This window comes from Carassius carassius, chromosome 2 (genome assembly GCF_963082965.1).
Source record: "Carassius carassius chromosome 2, fCarCar2.1, whole genome shotgun sequence".
NCBI lineage: Eukaryota > Metazoa > Chordata > Actinopteri > Cypriniformes > Cyprinidae > Carassius > Carassius carassius.
In genome coordinates, this window is record NC_081756.1 from 42,271,566 (window position 1) to 42,282,212 (window position 10,647).

At 35.6% G+C, this 10,647-nt stretch overlaps 1 protein-coding gene across 4 annotated transcripts in view; it reads left to right on the forward strand.

Annotated features, from left to right (window-relative positions):
* Positions 1–10,647, forward strand: part of LOC132110039 (zinc finger protein 609-like) — a 55,192-nt gene that overhangs the window by 20,516 nt on the left and 24,029 nt on the right. The window lies entirely within an intron of this gene.

Sequence of the window (10,647 nt, forward strand, 5' to 3'; positions counted from 1 at the left end):
GTGATCTCTGTGGGAGTTGCCTCCTGTAGTGAAACCTTGCACTGTTTTAATCACTATGGGAGCATAACAAATTGTAGGTTATGTGACAACTCCGCATTCTACAGTTAAAAATAAAAGGGGGAAAAAAGCAGTTCAGTGTACAATATCTAGTGCAGTAGAGATCCAAACACTTCTGAAAGAGTCATTTCAGAAATTTAGCCTAAATTATAATATAAAAAAAAAATACTGTTATTAATGGAGAGGCTGTCATTCACAACAGCTTTATTAGAATTGATCAAATTTCAAGTCTTCCTTCAGCAAATTTCTAAACTATTGAAAACTATTGCCTTAATCCCAACAAAGGTGTTGTAGTAAAAAAACGAATCTTCTCAACTCGAGCTGTTTTGCGTGACGTTTATAATAGTGTCTTGATAGCCAATTCAGAATAAAGGTTTGCGGGTGACTGGATGGTTTTCCCATTGCAGTCACCAATCAGCATCTTTTGTTCAGTTTACTAGACCCAAGACCAGCTCAGAGGTCAGAGAATCATGAAAAAGCTGTTCCTCCCATGCATCTGTATATATGTTGTATCTGTTAGATGGAGTACCACCCACATAGAGTCTTTTCTCTGTTGAGAGGAAGCAGCAGAATGCATTACTTCCATAAATAGTTGGCTTGTGGTTCTCCAGGGAAATCTAGCAGCATGAAAAACAACTTGTCTTGTAAGTGGATATATAAAACACTGTTTTGGTTCTGTCATTGTGTGCTATTGTACACCGGAAATGTGTAATTAGATGTTTATTCTTTTTATCTTATTGTGACGTAATTCCATTAAATCACTGTTTTTTTTTAAATCTCATCACAAATCTGAGATCTCATTAAATGAACAGAAGGCAAAGTCTTTTTATCTGAAAAACCCACCATATCTCAAATTCTCTATTGTGTTTAAAAGCATTCTGTGGTTTTAAGGTTCCAAATGGGGTCTTTCGCAGTGATGCCATAGAAATACAATTATGTCAAAAAACCTTTCATTCAACAGTTATTAAAAGAACATTTATTTTCTTAATTCGAGGAACATTTTATAATCTAAAGAAGCCTTTTCCACTATAAAGAACCTTCATTCTTATAAATAAAGAGGGCTTTCAAAAAAAAAGTAATTTAACTTTTAAGATTGTGGCTAGTAGTTAATCTTTAAACGCAAATCTTTTTATTCCCCCACACATTGATAATTTAATTACATCACAGCTTGATTATAAATGACATATAATAAAGATAAATTGTCATATATGCTGTAAAGTACACAAACTTTACTAAAAACTAGTGGCAAAATTGTGATGACTGTGGCATAGGTTTTGAAAACTATTTTGAAATGGTTTCTTTTTCCCCTTGTTTTGATTGTAAACATGCAATGCAATGTATTTCATGTTTTGTTATGATGGATATTTTATAGTTGAAGATTAAAAGTGCAAAAAAACAGCAAAACTAAATTAAAATGAAGTTGTAAAAAGGCCGGTTTAACATGACCTGCATAAAAGGACCATAAGAATGAATATTTGGGAAAACGTTTTATAAATAGACTTGTTTTTCTCCAGGATTGTGGGCCAGAGAGGTGTAGTTCATGTAGCAGGAGCGCTGGATGTTGATTCTGGCACCCAGCAGCAAGTCGTGTTGTTCTTTTGCATTTGTTGTCAAAAGATGTATGACGAAGCAAAGTGCTAGAGAGGCTGTGTTTCTGGGCTGATTTCCTCTCAAACCAGGCTTTTCCAGAGAGGGTGACCTTGACATGAATGTGGTTTATTATTGTAATAGATACTGTTGGTAGTGAATGACTAGTCACACCAGGAGGTGCTATTATGGAGGAGGGGGAAGAATTTGCTCTGCTACTCCCTCCTCCTCATCTGTTTTACTCTTTATCACTCTCACTCTCTGATCTGTTACATATTATTAATACTTGGCTTGACATCTGGATTGTGTATATATATATATATATATACATATATATATATATATATATATATATATATATATATATATATATATATATATATATATATATATATATATATATATATATATATATATATATATATCCATCCTTTTTGCATTTAAGAAAAGAAAGCAAGATGTGGTTTGAAAGAGCAATCAAAGCAATGTGAATTTAGCTGGATCTGTTGTGTCTGGAACAAGCTGAATTTTTGTTCACGTTAAACATTCTCACTAGATGACAAGATCGCTCAATATTAAGGCATGTGTGTTGTCTGTTAGTCTAACAGCCCTGAAAGGAACGAGCCGCAGTGCTTTCAGAAACTCATCTTCAGCTCTTTTTATTAATATATATTTATATATATCAGGGGTGTAACGGCACCCGTATCAGGGCGCCAAACTGCAACTAAAACAGTTGCATTTGCGCACAGCTTGAACGAACTACAACAGGTAAAGCTGTCAGCTGTGTGAATATTGGCAATATCGTTAACAATTCTCGTTTGTAATCATTACTAATATGGCTTCTTCTTAACAAGATCTTAGTCTATGCTGTGTTCTGATAATGCATGGACTTCATTATTTGAAGCGCACTTGCTGTCCAGAAATCGCAAAAAGCTTTGTACTCTTTTACTCTATAATAACAAAGTATCAGCTTTAAATTATTCCAAATTCTTAACGCAATTCAAACAAAAGTTTTGGTGCTCATTAATGCGGCGGGCGTTCCCCAAGTGCCTCAATTCCAGCAGCACGTGAACCTATCGTACCTTTCTCTTTACTACTAGAGTACAAAATGAATATGAAATAACATCAAAAGCTAGGCTATTTTATAAGAGAGCCTACAGTACAACAGTTTCAAACTGCGGAAAACGTGTAAAGCTTGTAAACATTGCAGCGTAATATACATTAACCTCAATAACCATTCGGTGTCCATAAGCTCATCAGTCAGCTAGAAAAATATCTCTAAAGAGGAGGATTTTGCTATATATTTATGTGCTATTGCATATTAATATTTTCACTTAACCTGTTGTCTACATGATTCAACTCCTATTATAAAATTACATTTTACTAATTAAGAAAACAGGCTGAAAGTGTGAAAGACATACACTCTTAAAAATAAAGGTGCTTAACAGAACCATTTTTGGTTTCAAAAAGAACCATTCAGTCAAAGGTTCTTTTAAAGAACCATATCTTTCTCAACATTTTATAATCTGAACAACCATTTTTGACCACAAAGAACCTTTTGTGAAACGTAAAGATTCTTCAGATGTTAAAGGTTCTTTGTGAAACCATTTAGACAAAAAAAGGTTCTTCTATGGCATCGTGAAGCACCTATATTTTTAATTGTAGGACAACATTTACAGGATGCATTGAGGAGGAGCCCAAACTATAATCAGTGGCCGAGTGATGCTTATGGTCCATGAAATTGGTAAAGATTCTGTGTAATAAACAATGCGCGACTGTATATTTCAAGTTGGAAAATAATTTAGTTGACACTTTAAGTGAACATTAGTTCCCAGGTCATCTACAAGATGGATAAAGATGTTGATAAAGTCAAGTAAAGATGAGACATAAACACATGATGGTATGATTGAAATGTTAAAATGTAAAAAAAAAAATAAACGTTTTTTTTTTTCTTATAGGAGCCAATGGCTCCTTACTGGATTGTTTTTGTTTGGAACCCTGTGTATTCGTATCGAAGTGTTCGGTATGCATTACAAGCGGTATGATACGTAGAAATGGTTAGGTAGTTCGTTAGAGTTTTCCTTGCTTTTATTTGCTTTAAAATAACTTGTAAATTCTTGTGCGCAATTTACTTTCACTTTCAAACTAGTGGCATTTCAGTGTCAATTGATTGAATTGACAACAAAAGAGTATGACAAACTCACTAACATTTAAACATAGAATATTTAATTTTATTAACGAAACAAATATAAATTCCTCATGCTGGGGCAGTGTAAAAATGTTTAGCCGATTTTCATGTGCATTTCGTCAGTAAAGCCGCTCCTGTGATTAGTAGTAAATCGCCAGCACATGGTTTCAGTTGGAGCAGCATTTACTACACAGAGCTGTTGATTGTGTATGAAAGTCACATTCGATTTTTTTCAACAGCCCTACATCATGATATAGGCCTAATATAAAATAACAAATAACTTACATTAAGTTTAAATATAAAACACTGAATATCAGCAAACACGGTGAAACCAAATAAATAAAAAAAACAAATGTTAAAAAAAGCTTCCAAAATCATCTTAGATGAACAGCAAAAGTGTGTGTGTGTGTCTGTGTGTGTGTTATATATATATATATATATATATATATATATATATATATATATATATATATATATATATATATATTAGGGGTGTGCACGGATAGTCGAACATTCGAATATTCGTTCTGCTCTAATTATTCGATAAATAAAAATGATATTCGAATTTTGCAAAAAAAAAAAAAAAGTTCACAATAAAACCTAATTTGGTCACTTTCTGTGATTCTCCATGGCATATTTGAAGGTGTATGCAAGCAAAAAATTATTAATGAATGATTAAGGGGCCATTCACATATCGCGCCTAATAACGTGTGGAAAAGGCTATGCGCGCCACTTTCTCCTTCTTTCCAAAGCGCTCGGGCAGAAGCGCTCCTCAGGCGACGCGTTCTCTCCATGAAGACGTGGAAATTTCAGCAAAGGATGAATGGATTTGCAGCACAAAAAAAATCGCTTTCAGTAGCTCTGCAACTAAATTTATTTCAAAATGGCAATCCATATACAGCTATGATCAGCTGTTCCTTCATCTTGGCTGAGCTTTCTACGTTGTTACAGGAAAGGATGAAGCTGAATGTTTAGTTCTTGTCACATGACGTGCGGTGCGCTTGTGGCATTCTGAAAGTTGAGATGTTTTTAACTCGATGCTGTGCGGACGTGCCTGGAAAAAATGGGACCGCGTGCGCATCGCGACCGCGTCGCTTCCATTATGATTGAGCGCGCATACCACGCGCCTACATTGGAAATAACGAACTTGAGCATGCAAAAGACGCGATATGTGAACGCCCCCTAAAAGAACTGCAGTCTTCTACAGTACTTCAAATATGCCGTGGAGAATCACAGAAAGTGATCCAAGAACATTGTTGAGGCATCTCTCAAGCAACGAATAAACACCGCTAACTTGGAGAATGCAGTGAAAACTCCTCTTCTCGCGTCTGCCCTAGACCCTCGGCACAAACATCTCAGGTTTCTCGATGAAAACATGAGAGAAGTAAGAAAAAAAAACTTTTTTGAACATTATCAGAACATTTTCCTTGATGCGAGTGGTGCGGATGCAGCCGCCACCAACGATGAAGAAGATGCAATGCCCACTCGTCGGAAAAGGCTGAGCCAGTTCTCCAGCGATGATTACAGAGAGTCCAGCCGAGACGAGTGGGAACAGTTCTTGCTGGAGCCATGTATTGCACCAGATGAGGATCCCATTCAGTGGTGAAACGAAAACACGAAGCGCTTCACAAAACGTATTCTCTTAGCACACCGTTATTTGTGAGTCCTGCCAACGTCTGTGCCGTCAGAGCGCGTTTTCTCCACGGCCGGCCTTATTGTTAACAGACTAAGGAGCCGACTTTCCCCCAATCATGTTAACATGCCCGTGTTTCTTAACAAGAACATTTGAAACAATAGAAAAAAGCAAAAAAGATTTGCTGACAGTTTAAAAGTTAAGTGTAAGCTACATTCTGTACAATAGCCTAATTGCTGCAGGCTGCTTTACGTTTTTTCTTTGTTCACTTAATTTAAATAAACGAATATTCGAATTTTCGTTTTTTGTGAGCTCAAATATTCGAATGTGATATTTGTGGAAAACGCCCATCCCTAATATATATATATATATAATAATATGTGTATTATGTGTATTAATACCAATTTCATACAGTTCTATTGCTGAGGAAGTAAAAAAAAAATTTTTTATGATTGTTAAAATGTTAAAACGGAACTAAAATGACCTAGTGTTTCACTTGCCTGTTCCACAGTATGTGGACACTAGTATGCAGCAATAAATTAGTTGTTCCCGTTAGTGGAAATGTTATTTTAAATGTAAAGGGACGTTCACATACGTCATTGTCCATCATCTACTACATTGAGAGAGAAAAAATACTCCCAGAAATTTTGTAAATTTCACAATTAATTGCAACGGAACAGCAGGTAACACGCTGAATTCATGAAATTCTGAAGTAGAAAGACTAAAGTAGTGTTTCCTTGTAAAAAATACTCAATTAAGGACTGCACGATTATGACGAAAATTATAACTGTCGACTATCCCCTTGAAATTGTAATTGCTATTATTACGATTATCACAATTTACACAGAATGATGTTTTTTTTTTTTTTTAACTATTGTTTGATGTATATTTATATGAAAATAAACAAGCTGAAAACATTAACTGAAAAACTTTGTGCTCTTTTGTAGTATTAATCCTCGAATGTCAACATCGGAAACATTGGATTGGTTTCTTCTTTAAATTATAAAAAAGTAAAAATGTGAAAGGTTATCTAATGTTAAATGTGAAACTAAAACAATGGAAAAACCCTTAAGATAACATGTAGAAAGAAAAAACGCATCTTAAGCACACAGAATAACATAAGTGGAATTTAAAACGATTAATTGCCAGTTTGAATGATAACATAATTGTGGCATCCATAATTATAATCACGATTAGAAATTCGAATAATTGTGCAGCCCTAACTCAAATAAACAGTGTATTTTCATTTTCATTTTTATTTTTATTTTCAGGGAAGCAACATGATTGACATATTGGTAATGAAGCAAAACTGATACAAATTCAGCTTTATGCAAGTGCACACCAATGGGAATGTAAACTTTGAACTTCATGCAACAGCAGTCGAGTAGGAACAGCAAGTTGCAACCAAGAGTAAAGCTATACTGATTAAATCGCTGTCAGTGTGAACATCCCTTTGATTCACATTCCCCAAAAATTCTGTAATGTTTTGTTTTGTTTTTGTAACAAGTATTAATAATGAAGTTATTGAATTGAAGATAGCTAATGAATTTTTGCACATCCGTGTCGAATCATCTGCAATGCTTCTGTGAAGCCTTTGCTTCTTGCTGCTGGTGTTCCTCTCTCAGGCATCCATTTTCTCAGCTACGAGGAATACACGTCACCACTCTCACTCAGCTCAGGGGCCTTCCCTCTTCCCCTCCAGCCTCCCACAGGCCTGTAAACAATACTGGGCATGAGCCCAAGCTAACCAGCTGCATGGATGAAGCCAAATGAGCCTGGATGGGGGATGGGCAGACATGACCGAGCCATGTTGAAAGAATGGTGCTAAACACCTGCTGTGCAGAAGCCAATCCACAAACCAGCTTTACTTTTAATGCAGAAGGTGCAGTGCAAGGAAATGCTCACTGTGGCTGTTTTATTTTGCCATAATTTTGTTTTATTCAGATTTATTTTTATTTATATTTATTTATACATTTATATCGCTATCAAATTCAGAGAACCAAAAGGACATATAAAGGCATGCTGATGGACAACATACTGTTTTAGTGCATGAAATAAGCTTAGGCTCAGTTGATCAGCGTAGGTCATCTGTTATCTTGGAAAGCGTAGAAGCAGTTCAGTAAAGCTGACAGATCACTGCCTCAGAGCCCCAGTCCAGCTGCTATCAGAGCAGAACAGTTGAATTCAGCCGTGGTTTGGTTTAACTGACTCTTTGCTTCATGTTTTTGTGCAAGGCAGTTCCACACTAATGTCGGTTTGACATCCTAGTTGGATTTTTGGTTTGTGTGAATGCTGACTAGAATGATGTGTAGATGGGAACCTTTTGATGTTCACTCAATTTTGGAAAACTCTGGTCTTCGTGCAGCGGAAACCCACTAGAGAGCACATTTACTGTTAATACACATTTACAAAGAAAATTGTAATAGAGAGTGTTTTAAACTGGGGTCAAACATTTATTTTTCTTTTTTTATATGCATTATTTGTCAACTTGAGATTTGAATGAAATACTTAATGATTTTTATTTTATTTTACGAACATTCAGCAACTTTTTCATTCTGCTTTGTAAAGACTGTCCAGTGATTATTAGATTAGGGTTGCAACTAACGATTATTTTGATAATCGAGTAATCTGTCGATTATTTTTACGATTAATCGGTTTATGTACTTATATTTTAGTTTTGCCCATTTTTCCCCCAAGTAAATTATAAATAAAGGGTATTTATCATTCAGCATAGATTTTTAAGAGATTTTACCATTTTGCACTGTCATATCCTCATCAAAAATATACCTGGAGTTGTTTTATTGTGTTAGTGATCCTTTGTTGAACTCTTCTGCAATCAGAAAACTGACCCATACTCTAGCAAACTTCACAAGTAGATTTCAAATAATGTTTTCACCATGGCAGTCCTTAGAGCTCCTAAAGTAGTTTAACATCCCGAACAAAGCTTAAGGAATCTTTCAGAACATATTTTCACGAAGAATAAGGATAAAACAGAATAAAATTGCTGTGCATTGTATTTTATTATTTACTGGGAAACAGCTTTATAGCTTTTGCTGTGAAATTGTAAACAATCCTTCAAAAAAAGTGCCAATGGCATGAAACCTGAATGGAACTCACAATTTAAAGTAAAATCCATCAGAAGGTTGTCCAGAAAAACAATCGGACACACACAAAAAACCTGCTGTGTGAAAAAGAGCAGTGGATACTTAGAAAAAAAGTGCATTTCAAATATCTTTAAACATTTACCTCTCTCATTCAGTCATAATTAGGCTGCACGACTGAATTTTGAACTGGTAAACGACAAACTGATCACAGAACATGTTTGTAAAGCTTTAAATGTTAACTGTTAAAAGGCAATGTTATCAGCTTTTACGAACATTTGCAACCAACATTGTACTGGAGAATCTGCACAAATAAAAGTCTTAGGGGCCGTTCACATATCGCGCCTAAAAACGCGTGGAAAACGCTAGGCGCACAGCTTTCTCCTTCTTTCCAAAGCGCTCGCGCAGAAGCGCCCCTGAGGCGTCTGCCTTTGCTAAGCAACCATGATGTGCTCTCTCCTTGAAGACGCGGAAATTTCAGCAAAGGATAAATGGATTTGGATGAATGCAAAAAATCGCTTGCAGTAGCTCTGCTACTAAATTTATTTCAAAATGGAAATCCATATACAACTATGATCAGCTGTTCCTTTCATCTTGACTGAGCTTTCAGCGTTGTTACGGGAAAGGATGAAGCTGATTGGTTAGTTCTTGTCACATGACCCGCGGTGCGCTTGCGGCTCTTGAAAAGTTGAGATGTTTTTAACTCTATGCGGTGCGGACGCGCCTGGAAAAACGGGCGGCTCGCGTCCGCGTCGCTTCCATTATGAGCGTGCATACCGCGTGCCTACATTGGAAATTATGAACTTGAGCGCGCAAAAGTCGCGATATGTGAACGACCCCTTAAACAGTTCAGTAGTGCAGAGTTTACAGGTTAATCTTCTTTTTTGAAGGCTCAAAGTAAAGTACTCCCACATCCTGCTGAATGCTGCAGAGACGCTGTTTGGGAAGCACGTGACATAAAACGAGGCCAGCTATTGGCTATTCGCTACTTCTCCTGCTGTACTGGCTGAGTAAAACCTCCGGTGGCTCATTACTGCCACACTTTGGTCACCGCAGATTTGAAATATGCACGAAATGAGCCGCTTACGGCAAATAAGTTATTTAGCAACTAATCGATGACTAAATTAGTTGACAACTATTTTAATAATAGATTTTAATCGATTAAATCGATTAGTTGTTTCAGATCTATATTAGATTATTGCAATTAACTTATTTCTAACTGACAATTTTAACGCAAATAATTTAATTCTGGTAACAGTTGATTAATTTGATCTTTTTATAATATAATGCTCAATATTAAGAGTTTTCATGCATACAAATATATATAGCCTAGTTTAATATTTTAGCAAGTGGGTCTGTCTTTTTTTGGATTGTTGGCAACAAAAACATTTGAAAAGTACTCATCGAGGATATTGTTCATGTTAAAAATGAAAGCACACTGTTAGACATTTCAATGGGTTTCTACAGTAACTTTGTTACTGTAATTAAGGTTTACAGTAGGGATGGGCGATAAATCGCATGCGATTGTCACGCGCATTTTGTCAGTAAAGCCTGTTCCCTGATTACCGGTAAATCACCATCACCTGCTTTCAAATGGAGCGCTATTTAATAGACAGAACCGTAGATCACTGACTACACAATATCACGTTCATTATCGCAGATGAATCGCCTTTGATAATAAACGCGATATTGCGTAGCTTGTCAGTGATCTATGGCTCTGTCTATTAAATGGCGCTCCATTTGAAAGCAGGTGATGGTGATTTAGCGGTAATCAGGGAACCGGCTTTACTGACGAAATGCACATGACAATCGCATGCGATATATCGCCCATCCCTAGTTTACAGTAGCAAACTGTATTTGATTTACAGTTGCAAACCATTTAAAATAACTATAAAAAAATCAAATTCATCAATATACTACTTTAATTTATTTTAATATAGATTTAATTTGATTTTATATATTTTTTATATAGAATTAATTTTATTTTTTATGTACTACTGGAATTCATTTAAAACAGACACAATAATTACAAAATATCAAACTCTTTATTTAAAATATTTCATGTATAACACAGTCTTCCA